The sequence below is a fragment of the Oncorhynchus gorbuscha genome, linkage group LG04 (assembly GCF_021184085.1).
Source record: "Oncorhynchus gorbuscha isolate QuinsamMale2020 ecotype Even-year linkage group LG04, OgorEven_v1.0, whole genome shotgun sequence".
Classification (NCBI taxonomy): domain Eukaryota; kingdom Metazoa; phylum Chordata; class Actinopteri; order Salmoniformes; family Salmonidae; genus Oncorhynchus; species Oncorhynchus gorbuscha.
In genome coordinates this window covers 2,601,833-2,617,900 of record NC_060176.1, presented here as the reverse complement: position 1 = coordinate 2,617,900, position 16,068 = coordinate 2,601,833, and the positions used below count along the sequence as shown (strand labels likewise).

At 44.3% G+C, this 16,068-nt stretch overlaps 1 pseudogene; it reads left to right on the top strand.

Annotated features, from left to right (window-relative positions):
* Positions 1-1,170: 1,170 nt before the first annotated feature.
* Positions 1,171-16,068, top strand: part of LOC124033459 — a 130,759-nt pseudogene continuing 115,861 nt past the window's right edge.

Sequence of the window (16,068 nt, the reverse complement as noted above, 5' to 3'; positions counted from 1 at the left end):
AAACAATAGTATGCAAGTATAAACACCACGGGACCACGCAGCTGTCATACCGCTCAGGAAGAAGATGCGTTTTGTCTCCTAGAGATGAACGTACTTTGGTGCGAAACGTGCAAATCAATCTCAGAACAACAGCAAAGGACCTTGTGAAGATGCTGGAGGAAACGGGTCAAAAGTATCTATATCCACAGTAAAACAAGTCCTATATCGACATAACCTGAAAGGCCGCTCAGCAAGGAAGAAGCCACTACTCCAAAACCGTCATGTAAAAGCCAGACTACGGTTTGCAATTGCACACAGGGACAAAGATCAAACTTTTTGGAGAAATGTCCTCTGGTCTGATGAAACAAAAATAGAACTGTTTGGCCATAATGACCATCACTATGTTTGGAGGGAAAAGGAGGAGGCTTGCAAACTGAAGAACACCATCCCAACCATGAAGCACGGGGTGGCAGCATCATGTTGTGGGAGTGCTTTGCTGCAGGAGGGACTGGTGCACTTCACAAAATAGGGAGGAAAATTATGTGGATAAATTGAAGCAACATCTCAAGACATCAGTCAGGAAGTTAGAGCTTGGTCACAAATGGGTCTTCCAAATGGACAATGACCCCAAGCATACTTCGAAAGTTGTGCCAAAATGGCTTGAGGACAACAAAGTCAAGGTATTGGAGTGGCCATCACAAAGCCCTGACCTCAATCCCATTGAAGATTTGTGGGCAGAACTGAAAAAGTGTGTATGAGCAAGGAGGCCTACAAACCTGACTCAGTTACACCAGCTCTGTCAGGAGGATTGGGCAAAAATTCACCCCACTTATTGTGGGAAGCTTGTGGAAGGCTACCCAAAACGTTTGACCCAAGTTAAACAATTTAAAGGCAATGCTACCAAATACTAATTGAGTGTATGTAAAATTCTGACCCACTGGGAATGTGATTAAAGAAATAAAAGCTGAAATAAATCACTCTACTATTATTCTGACATTTCACATTCTTAAAATAAAGTGGCAATCCTAACGGACCTAAAACAGGTAATTTTACTAGGATTAAATGTCAGGAATTGTGAAAAACTGAGTTTAAATTACTGCAGCTGCTTTACGCAACAAAAAAATATATACTTTTTGCACAGTAGGCCTATTTATCCTGGTCCTTCAAATCTTATCAGTGACAGACGCCGAAGGCAAAGACGAACATTGTGTGAGACTGTGGGCTTTCCGTCCCGGATGACCATCCCCTCTGCCATTCCATTCCTACGTTGACACATTCAGAGCTAGCCGAGCTAGCTAGGCAGCAACAGTTCAACTAGGCAGAGGTAAAACAGGGTGTGTTTCACACAAATGGCTCAACATTTACAATGAAGAAAATTAAATCACCTATATCTTGACGACCACTGCGTGCTCAATGACGGTCTGCCGCGGTCTCAGCGATTGACATGGACTCTTGTGATAAGGTAAAGACGGATTTTCTCTGCGAAGTAATGACGGAACCGATTATGTCTGGTAACGGCACAACTAGCTTTAGTTAGCTAATGGGAATATGAAGCTAGCTAGCTAGGCCCAAAACGTATCTGCAGGTAACAATGTCCCTTTTAATGTTTTAGAAGTGTCCGTGAGTTTATCCGATGTTTGATTATTGTCAATGATTTGTCATCTAACGAGATCACTACGCGTACTAGGCATGCGTGTAAGTAAAGACAAGTGAACTAGCTAACTAGCCAGTTAGCTAAGCAGCTTTTATACGCTTGTCATTTTGGATGGCCAATATCTCATCTGTTCTCCCTGATATGCTGATCTATGTACTAGATATGTTTTAATTGAGGCTAACTGTATTGATAATCTAACTAAACTAGTTACAGTACCTATACTGTCACAACGTGTTGACATTAATGACCGTTCATGTCAACATATCGGTTGACATGAACTGACTTAGCTATCTGGTAAACTTTGATGTTTGACACACCGTTAAATAACTAGCTAGATAGTTATTATAATACGGACCAGGGTAAGTTAACTAGCTAGGTAGTGACCAGTTACCAGAAACCTCCAGTCTGCAGTGAGTGTGTGGTAGATTGTTGACAACTAACTAGCCCGCTGATTCGCTCTGGAGGAATGTCCGGTTCTTTTGCATTTGAATCGCATTCCATTGAGTGACTCCTGCTGCGCATAGGGCAACTTAACTATGATGCAAGTTAGCTACTCTATTATGTGGTCTAACTTACTGTAAGTGCCCATTTAAAATGTCATATTTTAGGCTTAATTCCATGACAGTATATGGCACCATAGTTTAGGCCACAGAGGGCTGCCATCTAGTATACTGCAGGGTATTGTTTTCAGCTGGCTATTTCTTGAACTGAGTTGTTGGTTAAGGGTTTGACAGTAAGCATTTCACAGTAAGGTCGACACCTGTTGTAATCGGCGCGTAAAATGTGATTTGATTTGGATGAAGTCCTCCTGTGTCACCATCAGATGCCACATCGGCTGAGTTTTGGTCCACAGTGATGTGATGATGGTGCATGGGAGACTCAAGGACCCAAGATGGTTTCATGCTTGTGATATATTTTTCAAAATGTAGTGTACATGCACACACTGGAGCTCGCTCATCCACCCACCACTCTATTGCTCCCTCTCTTGCCCCCTCCCATTCAACAACAGTGAAAGAACAATACAACTTCTCTCTTTCCAGCTGAGAATGTTAGAAGACAATGAATCGGAGACAAAAGCTTGAATGGATAAAGGGTTTGATGGTTGATGGCCCAGTAGTCCCACCCAGTTTTGCCAGGCCAGTGCTGCCCTGGCTTTTTCACCACACATCTGGAGCTGAGCTCCACTTATAGAAGCAATTAGGGTTAAGTGCCTTACTCTAGGGCACATCTACAGATTTTTCACCTAGTCGGTTCGGGATTCGAACCAGCGAACTTTCAGGGTGACTGGCCTTACCCTCTAACCGCTAGGCTACCTGCTAATGCATCTTCCATAATCGCTGCTATTCTCTCTCTTCCTCGCTCTAACACGCATACACACACACACACGTCAACCTGCAGCCTTTTCCACAATCGCTGCTATTCTCTCTCTTCCTCGCTCTAACACGCATACACACACACACAACCTGTCCAACCTGCAGCCTTTTCCATAATCGCTGCTATTCTCACTCACATCCCAGGCGCTAATCAATCACATACAACTCCGTCTGAACAAACAACCTACACCTTCACACCAGCGGAATGGAGAATGGCACCCAGAGTTAAAGAACCCAGACCTGGACACAGCCAGGGACTTCCTGGCTGAATCTCCCCCAGCCAGGGCATACATGTTTGGAGTCTCCTTTCCCTGGTGGACTAGGGCTGGAGTCCTATAGTAACTGACTCTGTTGTAGCTAGTTGTGTAATTGGCTTATCCTGGTTGGGCCACCATCCTCACTCCTCAACTGATCCTCTCAGGCCTAATCCTGTAACTGTCTCCCCTGTCACCTATAGCCAGGCCTACCTCCTGTAACGTCACCTATAGCCAGGCCTACCTCCTGTAACGTCACCTATAGCTAGCCAGGCCTACTTCCTGTAAAGTCACCTATAGCTAGCCAGGCCTACTTCCTGTAGCTAGCCAGTCACCCTATAGCTAGCCAGGCCTACTTCCTGTAACGTCACCTATAGCTAGCCAGGCCTACCTCCTGTAACGTCACCTATAGCTAGCCAGGCCTACTTCCTGTAAAGTCACCTATAGCTAGCCAGGCCTACTTCCTGTAACGTCACCTATAGCTAGCCAGGCCTACTTCCTGTAACGTCCTTTATACAAAGTAGCCAACCCCGTCACCTAAAGTTTAAATTTACCAACCTCTCCTCTATCAGCATCCTTGTCATCTAAAGTAACACAACCAACCCCTCTGTTTTGTGTAACTAACTTCACGTAATTATCTAAAGTAACCAGCTCTCTTTAGAGTAGTCCTAACCATCAAACCTCATATGGAAACAAATCATGGTTAATTTAAAATGTCATATTTTTCACTAGGCTTAATTCCATGACAGTATATGGCACCATAGTTTATGCCACAGAAGGCTGCCATCTAGTATACTGCAGGGTATTGTTTTCAGCTGGCTACGTCACCCCTAGCGCTCTGTGTTGACCAGTCAGGACCCCTGGATCTATCAGATGTCAGCCCACACTGCCCACGGACAGTACAGTAGCACTGGGAAACAATGGCGGTGTGTGTGGTGTGTGTTCACTGCTGTACTGATGCTGGATTCATACATTCCGACCCTGGCTGGGAGAATGGAGTGTCTTTGTGTCGTGAACTCGTGTCAACTCTCCCTCTTCCTTTCCTCCTCTCAGAATGAAAGGGGTGGATGAGGTTGATCTATCCTCTGACCGCAGCTGCCCGCCCCAGTGATAGGTCTGGACTCCATCTCAAATGGCACCCTATTGAGCTCTGGTCAAAAGTAGTGTACTATGAAAGGAATAGGGTGCCATTTGGGACTGAAGCAGCAAGTCCCGATGTGTCAGCTGGGCAGGAAGGCCTGTGATTCAGTCAACATGATGTCAATGGTCAGTTTTGATAAGAGGTGAACCTAGATAAACAGTCCAATGGTCATGACTTAGTAGTCAGACCCAGTTCAGTGTTTCCATATCAGTGTTTAAAGTCCCCTGAAGCAGCATTCATCAGGACTACAAACAAACATTAATTCAATTGATAGCAAAATGTGATTTGGTCGAGGCAACAGAGCAGGGTGGGGGGAAGAGGAGAGGGAATAGTGGTGAGGGGTTGTAGAGATGGTCTGTGTTTCTTCAGTTTCACCCAGAACCCACCCACCCATCCAGACAGACAGACAAGTAAAAGCTCATTGAGAGTGCTTTGACTACATTCCTTTAAGACACTGAGCTGTTGACCTGTTGTAAATATTTCCCAGCTTTGACCCAGGCTGTCATCCTGTTATTGTCCCATCTAGTGGCCTACAGTATCTTTCCACTCTTCCAATCCACTGATGATACCAATACTAGAGCAGTAGGCTGCATCTCATCTGACCTATCCAAACCCTGGAGGACATTGTTTCAAACAATGGATAATTGTCATCCTTTGTATTTTATTTTCAGAGAGGTAGGCCTCTGTTGATTTGACATGGTACTGTGGTTTGTGATGTGTCGGGTAGCTGTACAGGTATGTTTGACACATACTTTGTGACACACATTTTATGATGGATATTTTATGACTAGAGGTCGATCGATGAATCGGAATGGCCGATTTCAAGTTTTCATAACAATCGGAAATCTGTATTTATAAAAATAAAATAAATAAATAAATTTTTTTTTTTCTTTACTTAATCTTTATTTAACTCGGCAAGTCAGTTAAGAACACATTCTTATTTTCAATGACGGCCTAGAAACGGTGGGTTAACTGCCTCGTTCGGGCAGAACGACAGATTTTCACCTTGTCAGCTCGGGAGATCCAATCTTGCAACCTTACAGTTAACTAATCCAACGCAATAACAACCTGCCTCTCTCTCGTTGCACTCCACAAGGAGACTGCCTGTTACGCAAATGCAGTAAGCCAAGGTAAGTTGCTAGCTAGCATTAAACTTATGTTATAAAAAACAATCAATCATAATCACTAGTTAACTACACATGGTTGATGATATTACTAGATATTATCTAGCGTGTCCTGCGTTGCATATAATCTGACTGAGCATACAAGTATCTAAGTATCTGACTGAGCGGTGGTAGGCAGAAGCAGGCGTGTAAACATTCATTCAGACAACACTCTCATGCGTTTTGCCAGCAGCTCTTCGTTGTGCATCAAGCATTGCGCTGTTTATGACTTCAAGCCAAGCATTGCGCTATTTATGACTTCAAGCCTATCAACTCCCGAGATGAGGCTGGTGTAACCGAAGTGAAATGGCTGGCGAGTTAGAGCGCGCTAATAGCGTTTCAAACTTCACTCGCTCTGAGCCTTGGGGTAGTTGTTTCCCTTGCTCTGCATGGGTAACGCTGCTTTGATGTGGCTGTTGTCGTTGTGTTGCTGGTTCGAGCCCAGGGAGGAGAGGGATGGAAGCCATACTGTTACACTGGCAATAGTCTACGGTTAATTAAATACTAATGTAGAGGGAAATAGTCCTATAATTCCTAGAATAACTACAACCTAAAAATTTCTTACCTGGGAATATTGAAGACTCATGTTAAAAAGAACCACCAGCTTTCATATGTTCTCATGTTCTGAGCAAGGAACTGAAACGTTAGCTTTCTTACATAGCGCTTATTGCACTTTTACTTTCTTCTCCAACACTTTGTTTTTGCATTATTTAAACCAAATTGAACACATTTCATTATTTAGTTGAGGCTAAATTGATTTTATTGATGTATTATATTAAGTTAAGTGTTCATTTAGTATTGTTGTAATTGTCATTATTACAAATACATTTTAAAAATACAACCGGCCGATTAATCGGTATCAGATTTTTTGGTCCTCCAATAATCATTATCGGCGTTGAAAAATCATAATCGGTCGACCTCTTTATGACCTGTATTATTTTGACATTTCATCACAGCCTTCCTCCCCTCCACACCCACGCACACCACACACATACATACCACACCCACGCACACCACACACACACATACATACCACGCACACCACACACACACACATTCATACCACACACACGCACATTCATACCACGCACACCGCACACCACACACACACACATTCACACATTCACACGCACACCACACACACACACATACATACCACACACACGCACACCACACACACACACATACATACCACACACACGCACACCACAAACCACCACCTCTGTACCTGTGGCATGATAGCAATAGAGGTAGGCCCACAGAATTAAATAGAACAATTGAATTAAAGGATCTTTATGGGTAGGCTGTGTCCTAGTTGACATTGTCTTTAGAGACCTTATGTAACACATAGTTAGCTACTAGTGTAATCTCTCTGGGAAGAATGAGCAGCTAAATATAGCTGGCCCATAAAGTTCTCCTGAAGATGCTGGGTGACTGAGTCATTACCACCCCGGGTCTGCTGGTTGCTCTCTGGTGGCTCTGAGGTGAAGTTTCCCCTAGGTACAGATCTAGGATCAGCTTCCCCTCCCCCAATCCTAACGTAAACCAATAGTGGGGGAAATGCAAAACTAACTCAAGATCAGCATCTAAGGGGCACCTTCAGGGCCAGACTTGGACCAGGCAGGTCCATAGGAAAGGAATGTCTCAGGACAGAATGCTGATGGTAGGAGTGCTACCTAGTGTTTAATGTTAGTGGTAGCTGGTAGGGAGAGGGGCTCTTTGGAGGAAAGGGGCAAAAAATGTTTACCAATGAAGCATAACAGTTCCAAGGCACTCCCTAAAATGCTGTATTGTGTTGGCATAACTTAATAGGAAGGGTTAGGCTGAAAGCACAGGTATTGGACTGTGTGTTCTAAGGCCCTCAGTCAGTCATGTTCTCTGAGTACAAGGAAACAGTCCTCTGCTCTCCACACCACTCTGATCTGATCAGTGTCAGACCAACCAGGAAGTGTTTCTATTGCACCAGGTTACATGTTGCTGTGTCTGTCTGCTACACTCACACGTCCCCTGATCACACTGCTCTAAGGTCAACACTTTGTTATGCTTTCATCGTCTGTGACCGACCTGGCACCCTATTCCCTATATAAGTAAATAGCCTTGTTCACATTAAAACAGCCCATAGCGCAGGAGCCTATCGCCTGCTTCGTTAGGCAGCTTGATGTACTGTAGGTAGCCAGGTAGCCTAGTGGTTAGAGTGGCTAACCAGCAGGTAGCCTAGTGGCTTTCGGTTACTAGTTCGGCCAGTAACCGAAAGGTTGCTAGATCGAATCCCCGAACTGACAAGGTGAAAATCTGTCGTTCTGCCTCTGAACAAGGCAGTTAATCCACTGTTCCTAGGCCGTCATTGTAAATAAGAACCAATTCCTAACTGTCTTGCCTTCTTAAACAAAGGTTAAATAAATAAAAAATACCCCTGGGCAGGATGCTATTCTATGTTCCCTGGTCAAAGTAGTTCACTATTGTAATAAAGTGTATTTTCAGAGACAGCCATTGACTCCAACTCTCCATTCTCAGATCCAGTGAAAAGTTGTTTCTCTTGTTGCCAGTTGTTTCATTTGTCGTGAAGGAACCAGTTCTGTTGTTTTGGCTGTGTCGTGGAGATGTTGCCAGATGAAGTCATGATTTATGTTAATAATTAGTCTAGCCTTGGCACCCTATTCTATTCTCGCTGGGTGAAGTAGCGAGCTGCTCCTTAGGTAACATACCTACTCAGACTTTCCTGAGTCTGTCTGGTGCGTTGCGAGGTGATTCTGTCCAGTCAGGTCCTCTCCTGTCAGGTCCTGTCCTCTCCCTCCTGACAGGTCCTGTCCTCTCTCTCCTGACAGGTCCTGTCCTCTCTCTCCTGACAGGTCCTGTCCTCTCTCTCCTGGCAGGTCCTCTCCTGTCCTCCTCCTCCTGGCAGGTCCTCTCCTGTCCTCTTCCTCCTGGCAGGTCCTCTCCTGTCCTCTTCCTCCTGGCAGGTCCTCTTCCTCCTGGCAGGTCCTCTCCTCTCCTCTCCTCTCCTGGCAGGTCCTCTCCTGTCCTCTCCTCTCCTGGCAGGTCCTCTCCTGTCCTCTCCTCTCCTGGCAGGTCCTCTCCTGTCCTCTCCTCTCCTGGCAGGTCCTCTCCTGTCCTCTCCTCTCCTGGCAGGTCCTCTCCTCTCCTGTCCTCTCCTCTCCTGGCAGGTCCTCTCCTGGCAGGTCCTGTTAGGTCCTCTCCTGTCAGGTCCTCTCCTGTCAGGTCAGGTCCTGTCCTCTCCTGTCAGGTCCTGTCCTCTCCTGTCAGGTCCTCTCCTCTCCTGTCAGGTCCTATCCTCTCCTGTCAGGTCCTATCCTCTCCTGTCAGGTCCTGTCCTCTCCTGTCAGGTCCTGTCCTCTCCTGTCAGGTCCTATCCTCTCCTGTCAGGTCCTGTCCTCTCCTGTCAGGTCCTGTCCTCTCCTGTCAGGTCCTGTCCTCTCCTGTCAGGTCCTGTCCTCTCCTGTCAGGTCCTATCCTGTCCTCTCCTCTCCTGGCAGGTCCTCTCCTCTCCTCAGGTCCTCTCCTGTCAGGTCCTGCCCTTTCCTCTCCTGTCAGGTCCTGTCCCTTCCTCTCCTGTCAGGTCCTGTCCTCTCCCTCTCCAGTCAGGTCCTGTCTGTGACGTCCGTGTCTGTCTGTCTCTCCTTGCAGGATGTGAAACTGTCAGCCGAAGTGGAGCCGTTTGTCCCACAAAAGAATGGTCTGGAAGGAGCGCTGGTCACCATGAGCGTGTCTGGAGGAGGAGAAGGAGGAGGGGGGGTAGAGCCCACCCCAATCCCCAGTTACCTCATCACCTGCTACCCTTTTGTCCAGGAGAATCAATCCAACAGGTAGACACATCACCCTACATCTTATAGTCCCTAGATCATGCAGCCTACACCCTACACACTAAGGGCAGGTTTCCTGGACACAGATTAAGCCTAGTCCTGGATTAAAAACCATATTCAATGGGGAATTTCTGAGCACATGTCTTTTCATTCAAAACTAGGCTTAATCTGTCTCTGGTAATTTGACCCTAAGAGTCTGAGGTGCGACTGTCACTGATACAATCTGTATTAGAACTACCCTGCCTCTGTACCTGAGCTGCTGACAGTTAGCCTAGCATTAGCTCCCTGGAGTCCAGGAATATTGTTTCTGGCCCTCCTACAGGAATATTCCTGTTTCTGGCCCTCCTAGGAATATTCCTGTTTCTGGCCCTCCTACAGGAATATTCCTGTTTCTGGCCTCCTACAGGAATATTCCTGTTTCTGGCATTAGGAATGTTCCTGTTTCTGACCCTCCTACAGGAATGTGCCTGTTTCTGGCCCTCCTACAGGAATGTGTCTGTTTCTGGCCCTCCTATGGAATGTGCCTGTTTCTGACCCTCCTACAGGAATGTGCCTGTTTCTGACCCTCCTACAGGAATGTGCCTGTTTCTGACCCTCCTACAGGAATGTGCCTGTTTCTGACCCTCCTATGTGCCTGTTTCTGGCCCTCCTACAGGAATGTGCCTGTGCCCATGTCAAAAACTGATAGGGTCTTCCTTCTGATTCACCTAAGGAAACCCCATATACTGTGTGAGTGTTACACACAGCTAGGCTGTGAATGATCAGTTACCACCCAGGGATGTGATCAGGGCAGAAAAATATACCAGGCACTCTGATTTTTAAATAAAAACACACCAAAAACAGATGACCATGCTTTGTAACGTTTCTAAAAACAAGAAATGTGATATTACTCTTTCATTTTTTTGTGACTGGATTTTTTAAACCAAAATATCATAGACAAATTGTTGAGTTGGCCCTTTAAGGGCGGGAGGTTACCTTGGTGTGTGCGATTTGGGATCTGACTCTTTGCTATCAGTTGAAGCAACAGACTCAAACTAATGTTGAAAAGCTACTGAACTTGTGAGCAAAACAATGTAAATAGCCAAGGAACACAAAGACAAAGTCTCACTTTGTAGACGTTTGTGGAACGTAAGACCAACGTTTATGTCTGTGCACAGTGCCTCCAAAAAGGAATCTATCAGCATTTCACTCAGTGAGCTCAGCTGTGCCAGATGGGACATATAGTTGAAGTCTCTGAGTTTACACACACCTTAGCCAACTCAGTTTTTCACAATTCCTGACATTTAATCATAGTAAAAAATTCTCTGTCTTAGGTCAGTTAGGATCACCACCTTGTTTTAAGACTGTGAAATATCAGAATACTAGTAGAGAATGATTTCCGCTTTTATTTCTTTCATCACATTCCCAGTGGGTCAGAAGTTTACATACAGTCAATTAGTATTTGGTAGCATTGCCTTTAAATTGTTTAACTAAGGTCAAATGTTTCAGGTAGCCTTCCACAATAAGTTGGGTGAATTTTGGCCCATTCCTCCTGACAGAGCTGGTGTAACTGAGTCAGGTTTGTAGGCCTCCTTGCTCATACACTCTTTTTCAGTTCTGCCCACACATTTTCTTCGGGATTGAGGTCTGGGCTTTGTGATGGCCACTCCAATACCTTGACTTTGTCCTCAAGCCATTTTACCACACTTTGGAAGTATGCTTGGGGTCATTGTCCATTTGGAAGACCCATTTGTGACCAAGCTCTAACTTCCTGACTGATGTCTTGAGATGTTGCTTCAATATATCCACATAATTTTCCCTTCCTCATGATGCCATCTATTTTGTGAAGTGCACCAGTCCCTCCTGCAGCAAAGTACCCCTGACAACATGATGCTGCCACCCCTGTGCTTCACGGTGTGGATGGTGTTCTTCGCCTTGCAAGCCTCCCCCTTTTTCCTCCAAACATAGTGATGGTCATTATGGCCAAACAGTTCTATTTTTGTTTCATCAGACCAGAGGACATTTCTCCAAAAAGTACGATCTTTGTCCCCATGTGCAGTTACAAACTGTAGTCTGGTTTTTATATGGCGGTTTTGGATTAGATGAACCAGACTTGTGGAGGTCTACACTTTCTTTTCTGACGTCTTGGCTGATTTCTTGTGATTTTCCCATGATGTCAAGCAAAGAGGACCTGAGTTTGAAGGTAGGCCTTGAAATACATCCACAGGTACACCTCCAATTGACTAAAATTATGTCAATTAGCCTATCAGAAGCTTCGAAAGCCATGATATTTTCTGGAATTCTCCAAGCTGTTTAAAGGCACAGTCAACTTAGTGTATGTAAACTTCTAACTCACTGGAATTGTGATACAGTGAATTATAAGTGAAATAATCTGTCTAAACAATTGTTTGAAAGATTACTTGTGTCATGCACAAAGTAGATGTCCTGACCGACTTGCCAAAACTATAGTTTGTTAACAAGACATTTGTGGAGTGGTTGAAAAATGAGTTTTAATGACTCCAACCTAAGTGTATGAAAACTTCAGACTTCAACTGTAGGTTTGATATTTCTTTGTGGAATTAGCAGCTTTGAAACAAAATACTTTAAATACTTTAAAAACAGATACTGCAACATTTTCTGAACACTAACTCACATGTGCTCATACTTGACTTTGGACTTTTTATTCAGGAATGTAATGCTCCCACTGTAGAGTCCTGCACATTGACCACCCGCCAATGGGGTTGGTGAAATATAGGTGTTGGGTGTTAATTCATTTTACCCGCAGGTGTTGGGTGTTAATTTTATGCCCTGGATGTGATTGAGAGCTGTCGACCTGTGTGTGTGTCCTGTGCGTTTCTCTTTGTCGGGTGTTAACTTTATGCCCTGGATGTGATTGAGAGCTGTCGACCTGTGTGTGTGTCCTGTGCGTTTCTCTTTGTCAGGGTGATCTGCCTCTTGCTGCACGTTCGTTTCCTTCCTGTCTGTTTTGAATAGCAGGAAGTGGTCTCTCAAGACCACCGGCTGTGAAAATGTCAGCTGGATCCTTGTCAGCCACACACACACACACACACACACACACACACACACACACACACACACACACACACACACACACACACACACACACACACACACACACACACACACACACACACACACACACACACACAGTCAGCTCTACACTGATATCAGCAGTGTAACAAGCTTTGTCTTAGTTTGACACAGTTTTCTCTGGCTTCCTACGGGTATATTAGTCCTAATAAGTTTGAAATATCCAATAAATGTCGTTCCACTTCATGATTGTGTCCCACTTGTTGTTGATTCTTCACAAACAAAATACAGTTTTATATCTTTATGTTTGAAGCCTGAAATGTGGCAAAAGGTCACAAAGTTCAAGGGGGCTGAATACTTTCGCAAGAAACTGTATGTTGTATATTCATACAATCATAACTACACCAGTCATTTGTTCTCTCCCTCCCCTCTACAGACAACAGCACCCTATGTATAGTGGAGGAGGGGACCTGCGCTGGCAGCAGCCCAACCCCAGCCCAGGTGGTCCGTACCTAGCTTACCCCATCCTGTCCTCCCCCAGCCTCCAGTCTCCAATGACTACACCTACTACCAGATCATGCCTGCACCCTGCCCGCCCATGATGGGCTTTTACCAGGTAGGTAGCTGAAATGTTAGGGGTTAGAGGCAGACCAGAAGTCAGAAGGTTGCTAGTTCAAATCCTGGGCGAGGAGATAGAACAGGGAAGTGAATTAGCAACCCGGAGGGCTGCTGGTGTCAGATCTCAGGTACTATTCACCTTCAATGTGCCCTTTCGCTTGGTAGGTAGTGGAGTGTGTTGTTTTGGGAGAAGAGGTTTACAAGACTAGTAGCCTGAAGAAATGGTTAGGAGAACAGAAGAAGTGGAGGATAAATGTTCATTGTCACAGGTACTATTCATTGCCAATGTGCCCTTTAGCATGGTAGGTAGTGGAGTATGTGTGAATGTTTGGCACAGATGGAAAATACAGTTGTTCTGTTCCTCTACCAGCCCTTCCCAGGAACGTACGCCGGGCCCCTGCAGCCTGGCGTGGTAAACCCTATATCAGCTGACGTCAGCGAGAGACCGGCCGCTCTCGGACAGGCGTTTGGACTAGCTAATCAGAGAGGTGGGAGGGGCATGGGCAGACCTGCCGTTCTACCCAAGGTAAGAGGTTAGAGGTCAAACATGTTATTCTGCTGGTCTACCCTAATGCAAGGTGCTCAGGTCCATACTTCATTTTTACATTACTGATCAATTAATACCATCAATGAATTCATTAATTAATACCATTAATTGGGTCGTATAACATCAATATACAAAATCATGTTTAATGTTATTATAGTCTATGTTCTATCAGCAGCAGCAGGTGGGGTTGTGTCAGTCCCTGAGGGCCAGAAGGCCCCCCATGAGGACTGTAGCTGTCCAGAAGGAGGTGTGTTCCTCGGGGCCAGATGGACGGACCAAGACAGTCCTACTCGTGGACGCTGCCCAACAGACTGGTACGTTTATAACCAGTAACATACTAGTTGAGCCCAGGGTTTGACTCAGGTTTGCATTGCCAAACCCCTGTATACTGGTCTAAAGTATGTCCACAGATGAATGAGGGCCTAACTCTTCTCTAACTTCTGTACGGGGTTGTGTACTGACTGTATGTGCCTGACTGTGGTCTAAGCCTTCATTACAGTATAAAGGCTTTACATAATGAAACTACACAGTCAACCACAGAGCATCTAGATCCTACTGAGCTTAGAGAACAGGTTTACAATGATGACGCTTCATCATACTGAGACACTATGGCTACGTTTACACAGGCAGCCAAGTCTATTTATTTTCTTTTGACCAATCAGATCAGCTCTGAAAAAGATCTGATGTGAAAAAATCTGTGATTTGTCAAAAGACAAATTAGTGGAAAAAACATCACAACTGGTTTGCCTGTGTAAACGGAGCCTATGATACCCATCCTGCTGGGAAGACCGTAGGAATGTAGAGTTTCAGGTTGGAGAGGTCTACTCTGCACGTGTGCAGTACGTGTTGTCCTCTGTGATACCTCTGACTGGGGGAATAATGCTACTTTGTATTTTTTTAAACCTTTATTTAACCAGGAAGGGCTCATTGAGTTTAAAATCTATTTTTCAAGAGCGCCCTGGCCAAGATAGGCAGCACAGAGTCATTACAAAAAAATGACAGATAAGACAACATGAAAAACTACAAGTAATCTAGTAAAAACCATTGAATTCACAAGAGTATTTAACAGCAAATTAAAAACATTGACAGGTCAGGGAATCAGCCTCAAAAAATCCTTCATCAGTGATTTAAAAACACCAATCGGGACAAGTTCTTCCAGTTTAAAAGTATTTTGTGAGGTGTTCCAAGACGATGGCACAGAGGACGTAAAAGCCCTTTTACCAAATTCAGTTGGGACATTTGGAACAGTTAGCAGGATAAAGTCCAGTGAAGTACCCACCACATTTCTGAACAATAAAAATGCACAAATAAAAGGTAGTAAACCCAAAATGGCTTTGTAAATAAACGTATACCAGTGACTGAGCCTACGAGTGACTAGAGAATTCCAGCCAACCCTGGTATACAAAGTGCAGTGGTGCGTAAGGGTTTTAAAATCAATCACAAAGTGCCATGGTAAAGGGTGTCAATTGATCTCAAACACTGAGTGCAAGCATTCATATATAAAATATCCCTATAGTCTAGTAAAGGCATAAATGTAGCTGACACTAGCCTCCTTCTGGCTTCAAAAGAAAAACAGGCCTTATTCCTAAAATAAAATCCCAATTTCAACTTCAATTTTTGTAAGTTGTTGAATATGCAATCTAAAAGAGAGGCCGTCATCAATTAAAATTCCAAGATATTTATATGAGGTTACAACTTCAATCTCCTTGCCCTGACAGGTAGTAATAGGCGAAAGGTTCAGAGGTCTATTTCTTGCATTAGAAAACGCCATTAGTTTAGTTTTGTCAGTATTGAGGATAAGCTTCAATTGACACAAGGTATGTTGAACAGTATAAAAAGCAGTTTGCATGTTCTGGAAAGCTTTTGTAAGAGACGAGGCACAACAGTAAATAATAGTATCATCAGCATAAAAATGAGGTTGTGCATTTTGGACATTTTTGTCTAAATCATTTATATAAATAGTGAATAAGAGAGGACCAAGTACAGAGCCTTGGGGCACACCATTCAAGACAGACAATTTAACAGACATAAGCCCATCAAATTGAGTGCACTGAGTTCTATCAGACAGATAGTTAGCAAACCATGCAACTGCATGCTCTGAAAGACCTACACTCAACAATCTCTGCCTTGGTATAGCATGATCAACTGTATCAAAAGCCTTAGAGGGATCAATAAAAAGTGAGACACAGTGGTGTTTTTTGTCAATGGCTTCAGTGATATCATTTAAAACCTTCATGGCTGCTGTAATTGTGCTATGCTTCTTCCTGAAGCCCGATTGGTACATTGATAAAATGAGTTAGTTTTTATTTACTATTTTAGCTGTTCACTTACAAGGGTTTCAAGTATTTTCACCAGGGGTGACAGCTTTGAGATTGGCCTATAATTATTTAAACGAGTTGGATCTCCCCTTTAAAAGTGGTAGGACAAATGCTACTCAATGTGACTAAGAGTTAGATCCATAATGAGATGGACATCACATTGGTTGTTA